Consider the following 11,690-nt stretch of genomic DNA (forward strand, 5'->3'; position numbering starts at 1 on the left):
TCCTACATTAGATTTCGTTCTAAATGCTTAATCCCTATGTAAAAACGTTAGTTAAGCAAGAATATCGTATTTTTAAAAAAATCTAATGATAGGATTTTCCAGAAAATTGAAAAAACCGAAAAATGTCAAGAGTAAAGTGCCATTTTCTGACATTAGATTTCGTTCTAAATGCTTAATCCCTATGTAGAAACGTTAGCTAAGCAAGAATATCGTATTTTTAAAAAAATCTAATGATAGGATTTTTCAGAAAATTGAAAAAACCGTAAAATGTCAAGAGTAAAGTGCCCTTATTTTAAACAATGTATCGTTCTAAATGCTTAATCCCTATGTAAAAAAGTTATTTAAGCAGGAATATGTTATTGAAAGAAATTAGAAAAATTTATTTTAGCCGTAAATCGAAAATAATGGATCGAGCGAATCGGTCGATTGCGCCGAGACGCGCTATGATGCAACAGACGAGCGATTGGAACGCCCGAATATTTTCAAAGTCCCAACGTACCGATCAAGAGTAAAGTACCATTTTCCTACATTAGATTTCGTTCTAAATGCTTAATCCCTATGTAAAAACGTTAGTTAAGCAAGAATATCGTATTTTTAAAAAAATCTAATGATAGGATTTCCCAGAAAATTGAAAAAACCGAAAAATGTCAAGAGTAAAGTGCCATTTTCTGACATTAGATTTCGTTCTAAATGCTTAATCCCTATGTAGAAACGTTAGTTAAGCAAGAATATCGTATTTTTAAAAAAATCTAATGATAGGATTTTTCAGAAAATTGAAAAAACCGTAAAATGTCAAGAGTAAAGTGCCCTTATTTTAAACAATGTATCGTTCTAAATGCTTAATCCCTATGTAAAAAAGTTATTTTAGCAGGAATATGTTATTGAAAAAAATTAGAAAAATTTATTTTAGCCGTAAATCGAAAATAATGGGGACACCGGAGCTGTTCGAAGCGCCGAGCGCGCCGCGTACGCCCGAATATTTTCAAAGTCCCAACGTACCGATCAAGAGTAAAGTACCATTTTCCTACATTAGATTTCGTTCTAAATGCTTAATCCCTATGTAAAAACGTTAGTTAAGCAAGAATATCGTATTTTAAAAAAAATCTAATGATAGGATTTTCCAGAAAATTGAAAAAACCGAAAAATGTCAAGAGTAAAGTGCCATTTTCTGACATTAGATTTCGTTCTAAATGCTTAATCCCTATGTAGAAACGTTAGTTAAGCAAGAATATCGTATTTTTAAAAAAATCTAATGATAGGATTTTTCAGAAAATTGAAAAAACCGTAAAATGTCAAGAGTAAAGTGCCCTTACTTTAAACAATGTATCGTTCTAAATGCTTAATCCCTATGTAAAAAAGTTATTTAAGCAGGAATATGTTATTGAAAAAAATTAGAAAAATTTATTTTAGCCGTAAATCGAAAATAATGGATCGAGCGAATCGGTCGATTGCGCCGAGACGCGCTATGATGCAACAGACGAGCGATTGGAGCGCCCGAATATTTTCAAAGTCCCAACGTACCGATCAAGAGTAAAGTACCATTTTCCTACATTAGATTTCGTTCTAAATGCTTAATCCCTATGTAAAAACGTTAGTTAAGCAAGAATATCGTATTTTTAAAAAAATCTAATGATAGGATTTCCCAGAAAATTGAAAAAACCGAAAAATGTCAAGAGTAAAGTGCCATTTTCTGACATTAGATTTCGTTCTAAATGCTTAATCCCTATGTAGAAACGTTAGTTAAGCAAGAATATCGTATTTTTAAAAAAATCTAATGATAGGATTTTTCAGAAAATTGAAAAAACCGTAAAATGTCAAGAGTAAAGTGCCCTTACTTTAAACAATGTATCGTTCTAAATGCTTAATCCCTATGTAAAAAAGTTATTTAAGCAGGAATATGTTATTGAAAAAAATTAGAAAAATTTATTTTAGCCGTAAATCGAAAATAATGGATCGAGCGAATCGGTCGATTGCGCCGAGACGCGCTATGATGCAACAGACGAGCGATTGGAACGCCCGAATATTTTCAAAGTCCCAACGTACCGATCAAGAGTAAAGTACCATTTTCCTACATTAGATTTCGTTCTAAATGCTTAATCCCTATGTAAAAACGTTAGTTAAGCAAGAATATCGTATTTTTAAAAAAATCTAATGATAGGATTTCCCAGAAAATTGAAAAAACCGAAAAATGTCAAGAGTAAAGTGCCATTTTCTGACATTAGATTTCGTTCTAAATGCTTAATCCCTATGTAGAAACGTTAGCTAAGCAAGAATATCGTATTTTTAAAAAAATCTAATGATAGGATTTTTCAGAAAATTGAAAAAACCGTAAAATGTCAAGAGTAAAGTGCCCTTATTTTAAACAATGTATCGTTCTAAATGCTTAATCCCTATGTAAAAAAGTTATTTTAGCAGGAATATGTTATTGAAAAAAATTAGAAAAATTTATTTTAGCCGTAAATCGAAAATAATGGGGACACCGGAGCTGTTCGAAGCGCCGAGCGCGCCGCGTACGCCCGAATATTTTCAAAGTCCCAACGTACCGATCAAGAGTAAAGTACCATTTTCCTACATTAGATTTCGTTCTAAATACTTAATCCCTATGTAAAAACGTTAGTTAAGCAAGAATATCGTATTTTTAAAAAAATCTAATGATAGGATTTTCCAGAAAATTGAAAAAACCGAAAAATGTCAAGAGTAAAGTGCCATTTTCTGACATTAGATTTCGTTCTAAATGCTTAATCCCTATGTAGAAACGTTAGTTAAGCAAGAATATCGTATTCTTAAAAAAATCTAATGATAGGATTTTTCAGAAAATTGAAAAAACCGTAAAATGTCAAGAGTAAAGTGCCCTTATTTTAAACAATGTATCGTTCTAAATGCTTAATCCCTATGTAAAAAAGTTATTTAAGCAAGAATATGTTATTGAATAAAATGAGAAAAATTTATTTTAGCCGTAAATCGAAAATAATGGATCGAGCGAATCGGTCGATTGCGCCGAGACGCGCTATGATGCAACAGACGAGCGATTGGAACGCCCGAATATTTTCAAAGTCCCAACGTACCGATCAAGAGTAAAGTACCATTTTCCTACATTAGATTTCGTTCTAAATGCTTAATCCCTATGTAAAAACGTTAGTTAAGCAAGAATATCGTATTTTTAAAAAAATCTAATGATAGGATTTCCCAGAAAATTGAAAAAACCGAAAAATGTCAAGAGTAAAGTGCCATTTTCTGACATTAGATTTCGTTCTAAATGCTTAATCCCTATGTAGAAACGTTAGTTAAGCAAGAATATCGTATTTTTAAAAAAATCTAATGATAGGATTTTTCAGAAAATTGAAAAAACCGTAAAATGTCAAGAGTAAAGTGCCCTTATTTTAAACAATGTATCGTTCTAAATGCTTAATCCCTATGTAAAAAAGTTATTTAAGCAGGAATATGTTATTGAAAAAAATTAGAAAAATTTATTTTAGCCGTAAATCGAAAATAATGGATCGAGCGAATCGGTCGATTGCGCCGAGACGCGCTATGATGCAACAGACGAGCGATTGGAACGCCCGAATATTTTCAAAGTCCCAACGTACCGATCAAGAGTAAAGTACCATTTTCCTACATTAGATTTCGTTCTAAATGCTTAATCCCTATGTAAAAACGTTAGTTAAGCAAGAATATCGTATTTTTAAAAAAATCTAATGATAGGATTTTCCAGAAAATTGAAAAAACCGAAAAATGTCAAGAGTAAAGTGCCATTTTCTGACATTAGATTTCGTTCTAAATGCTTAATCCCTATGTAGAAACGTTAGTTAAGCAAGAATATCGTATTTTTAAAAAAATCTAATGATAGGATTTTTCAGAAAATTGAAAAAACCGTAAAATGTCAAGAGTAAAGTGCCCTTATTTTAAACAATGTATCGTTCTAAATGCTTAATCCCTATGTAAAAAAGTTATTTTAGCAGGAATATGTTATTGAAAAAAATTAGAAAAATTTATTTTAGCCGTAAATCGAAAATAATGGGGACACCGGAGCTGTTCGAAGCGCCGAGCGCGCCGCGTACGCCCGAATATTTTCAAAGTCCCAACGTACCGATCAAGAGTAAAGTACCATTTTCCTACATTAGATTTCGTTCTAAATGCTTAATCCCTATGTAAAAACGTTAGTTAAGCAAGAATATCGTATTTTAAAAAAAATCTAATGATAGGATTTTCCAGAAAATTGAAAAAACCGAAAAATGTCAAGAGTAAAGTGCCATTTTCTGACATTAGATTTCGTTCTAAATGCTTAATCCCTATGTAGAAACGTTAGCTAAGCAAGATTATCGTATTTTTAAAAAAATCTAATGATAGGATTTTTCAGAAAATTGAAAAAACCGTAAAATGTCAAGAGTAAAGTGCCCTTACTTTAAACAATGTATCGTTCTAAATGCTTAATCCCTATGTAAAAAAGTTATTTAAGCAGGAATATGTTATTGAAAAAAATTAGAAAAATTTATTTTAGCCGTAAATCGAAAATAATGGATCGAGCGAATCGGTCGATTGCGCCGAGACGCGCTATGATGCAACAGACGAGCGATTGGAACGCCCGAATATTTTCAAAGTCCCAACGTACCGATCAAGAGTAAAGTACCATTTTCCTACATTAGATTTCGTTCTAAATGCTTAATCCCTATGTAAAAACGTTAGTTAAGCAAGAATATCGTATTTTTAAAAAAATCTAATGATAGGATTTCCCAGAAAATTGAAAAAACCGAAAAATGTCAAGAGTAAAGTGCCATTTTCTGACATTAGATTTCGTTCTAAATGCTTAATCCCTATGTAGAAACGTTAGTTAAGCAAGAATATCGTATTTTTAAAAAAATCTAATGATAGGATTTTTCAGAAAATTGAAAAAACCGTAAAATGTCAAGAGTAAAGTGCCCTTACTTTAAACAATGTATCGTTCTAAATGCTTAATCCCTATGTAAAAAAGTTATTTAAGCAGGAATATGTTATTGAAAGAAATTAGAAAAATTTATTTTAGCCGTAAATCGAAAATAATGGATCGAGCGAATCGGTCGATTGCGCCGAGACGCGCTATGATGCAACAGACGAGCGATTGGAACGCCCGAATATTTTCAAAGTCCCAACGTACCGATCAAGAGTAAAGTACCATTTTCCTACATTAGATTTCGTTCTAAATGCTTAATCCCTATGTAAAAACGTTAGTTAAGCAAGAATATCGTATTTTTAAAAAAATCTAATGATAGGATTTTCCAGAAAATTGAAAAAACCGAAAAATGTCAAGAGTAAAGTGCCATTTTCTGACATTAGATTTCGTTCTAAATGCTTAATCCCTATGTAGAAACGTTAGTTAAGCAAGAATATCGTATTTTTAAAAAAATCTAATGATAGGATTTTTCAGAAAATTGAAAAAACCGTAAAATGTCAAGAGTAAAGTGCCCTTATTTTAAACAATGTATCGTTCTAAATGCTTAATCCCTATGTAAAAAAGTTATTTTAGCAGGAATATGTTATTGAAAAAAATTAGAAAAATTTATTTTAGCCGTAAATCGAAAATAATGGATCGAGCGAATCGGTCGATTGCGCCGAGACGCGCTATGATGCAACAGACGAGCGATTGGAACGCCCGAATATTTTCAAAGTCCCAACGTACCGATCAAGAGTAAAGTACCATTTTCCTACATTAGATTTCGTTCTAAATGCTTAATCCCTATGTAAAAACGTTAGTTAAGCAAGAATATCGTATTTTTAAAAAAATCTAATGATAGGATTTTCCAGAAAATTGAAAAAACCGAAAAATGTCAAGAGTAAAGTGCCATTTTCTGACATTAGATTTCGTTCTAAATGCTTAATCCCTATGTAGAAACGTTAGCTAAGCAAGAATATCGTATTTTTAAAAAAATCTAATGATAGGATTTTTCAGAAAATTGAAAAAACCGTAAAATGTCAAGAGTAAAGTGCCCTTATTTTAAACAATGTATCGTTCTAAATGCTTAATCCCTATGTAAAAAAGTTATTTAAGCAGGAATATGTTATTGAAAGAAATTAGAAAAATTTATTTTAGCCGTAAATCGAAAATAATGGATCGAGCGAATCGGTCGATTGCGCCGAGACGCGCTATGATGCAACAGACGAGCGATTGGAACGCCCGAATATTTTCAAAGTCCCAACGTACCGATCAAGAGTAAAGTACCATTTTCCTACATTAGATTTCGTTCTAAATGCTTAATCCCTATGTAAAAACGTTAGTTAAGCAAGAATATCGTATTTTTAAAAAAATCTAATGATAGGATTTCCCAGAAAATTGAAAAAACCGAAAAATGTCAAGAGTAAAGTGCCATTTTCTGACATTAGATTTCGTTCTAAATGCTTAATCCCTATGTAGAAACGTTAGTTAAGCAAGAATATCGTATTTTTAAAAAAATCTAATGATAGGATTTATCAGAAAATTGAAAAAACCGTAAAATGTCAAGAGTAAAGTGCCCTTATTTTAAACAATGTATCGTTCTAAATGCTTAATCCCTATGTAAAAAAGTTATTTTAGCAGGAATATGTTATTGAAAAAAATTAGAAAAATTTATTTTAGCCGTAAATCGAAAATAATGGGGACACCGGAGCTGTTCGAAGCGCCGAGCGCGCCGCGTACGCCCGAATATTTTCAAAGTCCCAACGTACCGATCAAGAGTAAAGTACCATTTTCCTACATTAGATTTCGTTCTAAATGCTTAATCCCTATGTAAAAACGTTAGTTAAGCAAGAATATCGTATTTTAAAAAAAATCTAATGATAGGATTTTCCAGAAAATTGAAAAAACCGAAAAATGTCAAGAGTAAAGTGCCATTTTCTGACATTAGATTTCGTTCTAAATGCTTAATCCCTATGTAGAAACGTTAGTTAAGCAAGAATATCGTATTTTTAAAAAAATCTAATGATAGGATTTTTCAGAAAATTGAAAAAACCGTAAAATGTCAAGAGTAAAGTGCCCTTACTTTAAACAATGTATCGTTCTAAATGCTTAATCCCTATGTAAAAAAGTTATTTAAGCAGGAATATGTTATTGAAAAAAATTAGAAAAATTTATTTTAGCCGTAAATCGAAAATAATGGATCGAGCGAATCGGTCGATTGCGCCGAGACGCGCTATGATGCAACAGACGAGCGATTGGAGCGCCCGAATATTTTCAAAGTCCCAACGTACCGATCAAGAGTAAAGTACCATTTTCCTACATTAGATTTCGTTCTAAATGCTTAATCCCTATGTAAAAACGTTAGTTAAGCAAGAATATCGTATTTTTAAAAAAATCTAATGATAGGATTTCCCAGAAAATTGAAAAAACCGAAAAATGTCAAGAGTAAAGTGCCATTTTCTGACATTAGATTTCGTTCTAAATGCTTAATCCCTATGTAGAAACGTTAGTTAAGCAAGAATATCGTATTTTTAAAAAAATCTAATGATAGGATTTTTCAGAAAATTGAAAAAACCGTAAAATGTCAAGAGTAAAGTGCCCTTACTTTAAACAATGTATCGTTCTAAATGCTTAATCCCTATGTAAAAAAGTTATTTAAGCAGGAATATGTTATTGAAAAAAATTAGAAAAATTTATTTTAGCCGTAAATCGAAAATAATGGATCGAGCGAATCGGTCGATTGCGCCGAGACGCGCTATGATGCAACAGACGAGCGATTGGAACGCCCGAATATTTTCAAAGTCCCAACGTACCGATCAAGAGTAAAGTACCATTTTCCTACATTAGATTTCGTTCTAAATGCTTAATCCCTATGTAAAAACGTTAGTTAAGCAAGAATATCGTATTTTTAAAAAAATCTAATGATAGGATTTTCCAGAAAATTGAAAAAACCGAAAAATGTCAAGAGTAAAGTGCCATTTTCTGACATTAGATTTCGTTCTAAATGCTTAATCCCTATGTAGAAACGTTAGTTAAGCAAGAATATCGTATTTTTAAAAAAATCTAATGATAGGATTTTTCAGAAAATTGAAAAAACCGTAAAATGTCAAGAGTAAAGTGCCCTTATTTTAAACAATGTATCGTTCTAAATGCTTAATCCCTATGTAAAAAAGTTATTTTAGCAGGAATATGTTATTGAAAAAAATTAGAAAAATTTATTTTAGCCGTAAATCGAAAATAATGGGGACACCGGAGCTGTTCGAAGCGCCGAGCGCGCCGCGTACGCCCGAATATTTTCAAAGTCCCAACGTACCGATCAAGAGTAAAGTACCATTTTCCTACATTAGATTTCGTTCTAAATGCTTAATCCCTATGTAAAAACGTTAGTTAAGCAAGAATATCGTATTTTAAAAAAAATCTAATGATAGGATTTTCCAGAAAATTGAAAAAACCGAAAAATGTCAAGAGTAAAGTGCCATTTTCTGACATTAGATTTCGTTCTAAATGCTTAATCCCTATGTAGAAACGTTAGTTAAGCAAGATTATCGTATTTTTAAAAAAATCTAATGATAGGATTTTTCAGAAAATTGAAAAAACCGTAAAATGTCAAGAGTAAAGTGCCCTTACTTTAAACAATGTATCGTTCTAAATGCTTAATCCCTATGTAAAAAAGTTATTTAAGCAGGAATATGTTATTGAAAAAAATTAGAAAAATTTATTTTAGCCGTAAATCGAAAATAATGGATCGAGCGAATCGGTCGATTGCGCCGAGACGCGCTATGATGCAACAGACGAGCGATTGGAACGCCCGAATATTTTCAAAGTCCCAACGTACCGATCAAGAGTAAAGTACCATTTTCCTACATTAGATTTCGTTCTAAATGCTTAATCCCTATGTAAAAACGTTAGTTAAGCAAGAATATCGTATTTTAAAAAAAATCTAATGATAGGATTTTCCAGAAAATTGAAAAAACCGAAAAATGTCAAGAGTAAAGTGCCATTTTCTGACATTAGATTTCGTTCTAAATGCTTAATCCCTATGTAGAAACGTTAGTTAAGCAAGATTATCGTATTTTTAAAAAAATCTAATGATAGGATTTTTCAGAAAATTGAAAAAACCGTAAAATGTCAAGAGTAAAGTGCCCTTACTTTAAACAATGTATCGTTCTAAATGCTTAATCCCTATGTAAAAAAGTTATCTAAGCAGGAATATGTTATTGAAAAAAATTAGAAAAATTTATTTTAGCCGTAAATCGAAAATAATGGATCGAGCGAATCGGTCGATTGCGCCGAGACGCGCTATGATGCAACAGACGAGCGATTGGAACGCCCGAATATTTTCAAAGTCCCAACGTACCGATCAAGAGTAAAGTACCATTTTCCTACATTAGGTTTCGTTCTAAATGCTTAATCCCTATGTAAAAACGTTAGTTAAGCAAGAATATCGTATTTTTAAAAAAATCTAATGATAGGATTTCCCAGAAAATTGAAAAAACCGAAAAATGTCAAGAGTAAAGTGCCATTTTCTGACATTAGATTTCGTTCTAAATGCTTAATCCCTATGTAGAAACGTTAGTTAAGCAAGAATATCGTATTTTTAAAAAAATCTAATGATAGGATTTATCAGAAAATTGAAAAAACCGTAAAATGTCAAGAGTAAAGTGCCCTTACTTTAAACAATGTATCGTTCTAAATGCTTAATCCCTATGTAAAAAAGTTATTTAAGCAGGAATATGTTATTGAAAGAAATTAGAAAAATTTATTTTAGCCGTAAATCGAAAATAATGGATCGAGCGAATCGGTCGATTGCGCCGAGACGCGCTATGATGCAACAGACGAGCGATTGGAACGCCCGAATATTTTCAAAGTCCCAACGTACCGATCAAGAGTAAAGTACCATTTTCCTACATTAGATTTCGTTCTAAATGCTTAATCCCTATGTAAAAACGTTAGTTAAGCAAGAATATCGTATTTTTAAAAAAATCTAATGATAGGATTTTCCAGAAAATTGAAAAAACCGAAAAATGTCAAGAGTAAAGTGCCATTTTCTGACATTAGATTTCGTTCTAAATGCTTAATCCCTATGTAGAAACGTTAGTTAAGCAAGAATATCGTATTTTTAAAAAAATCTAATGATAGGATTTTTCAGAAAATTGAAAAAACCGTAAAATGTCAAGAGTAAAGTGCCCTTACTTTAAACAATGTATCGTTCTAAATGCTTAATCCCTATGTAAAAAAGTTATTTAAGCAGGAATATGTTATTGAAAGAAATTAGAAAAATTTATTTTAGCCGTAAATCGAAAATAATGGATCGAGCGAATCGGTCGATTGCGCCGAGACGCGCTATGATGCAACAGACGAGCGATTGGAACGCCCGAATATTTTCAAAGTCCCAACGTACCGATCAAGAGTAAAGTACCATTTTCCTACATTAGATTTCGTTCTAAATGCTTAATCCCTATGTAAAAACGTTAGTTAAGCAAGAATATCGTATTTTTAAAAAAATCTAATGATAGGATTTTCCAGAAAATTGAAAAAACCGAAAAATGTCAAGAGTAAAGTGCCATTTTCTGACATTAGATTTCGTTCTAAATGCTTAATCCCTATGTAGAAACGTTAGTTAAGCAAGAATATCGTATTTTTAAAAAAATCTAATGATAGGATTTTTCAGAAAATTGAAAAAACCGTAAAATGTCAAGAGTAAAGTGCCCTTATTTTAAACAATGTATCGTTCTAAATGCTTAATCCCTATGTAAAAAAGTTATTTTAGCAGGAATATGTTATTGAAAAAAATTAGAAAAATTTATTTTAGCCGTAAATCGAAAATAATGGGGACACCGGAGCTGTTCGAAGCGCCGAGCGCGCCGCGTACGCCCGAATATTTTCAAAGTCCCAACGTACCGATCAAGAGTAAAGTACCATTTTCCTACATTAGGTTTCGTTCTAAATGCTTAATCCCTATGTAAAAACGTTAGTTAAGCAAGAATATCGTATTTTTAAAAAAATCTAATGATAGGATTTCCCAGAAAATTGAAAAAACCGAAAAATGTCAAGAGTAAAGTGCCATTTTCTGACATTAGATTTCGTTCTAAATGCTTAATCCCTATGTAGAAACGTTAGCTAAGCAAGAATATCGTATTTTTAAAAAAATCTAATGATAGGATTTTTCAGAAAATTGAAAAAACCGTAAAATGTCAAGAGTAAAGTGCCCTTATTTTAAACATTATATCGTTCTAAATGCTTAATCCCTATGTAAAAAAGTTATCTAAGCAAGAATATGTTATTGAATAAAATGAGAAAAATTTATTTTAGCCGTAAATCGAAAAAAAGACTGTTCGTTTCTCTGTCTCTCTCGCGCGATCGAAGTATTGATGTTTCCCGGCAAAGTAATGGGATATTAATTAAACTTTATACACGAAATTACTCGTTTTGATCCCCGCTACACAGCCGTATACTTTTTATAATTTTGTGGAATCGGGAACCTTGCAATATTTATCATAACGCGGATCGACTGTCTCTGTCTCTTTCTAGATCGGAAGAATCGATGTTTCCCGGCAAACTAATGGGAGTTTAATTAAACTTTATACACGAAATTACTCGTTTTGATCCCCGCTACACAGCCGTATACTTTTTATAATTTTGTGGAATCGGGAACCTTGAAATATTTAACATAACGCGGATCGACTGTCTCTGTCTCTTTCTAGATCGGAATAATCGATGTTTCCTGGCAAACTATTGGGAGTTTAATTAAACTTTATACATGAAATTACTCGTTTTGATCCCC

Source organism: Megalopta genalis, unplaced genomic scaffold (genome assembly GCF_051020955.1).
Source record: "Megalopta genalis isolate 19385.01 unplaced genomic scaffold, iyMegGena1_principal scaffold0074, whole genome shotgun sequence".
In the NCBI taxonomy this organism is placed as follows: domain Eukaryota; kingdom Metazoa; phylum Arthropoda; class Insecta; order Hymenoptera; family Halictidae; genus Megalopta; species Megalopta genalis.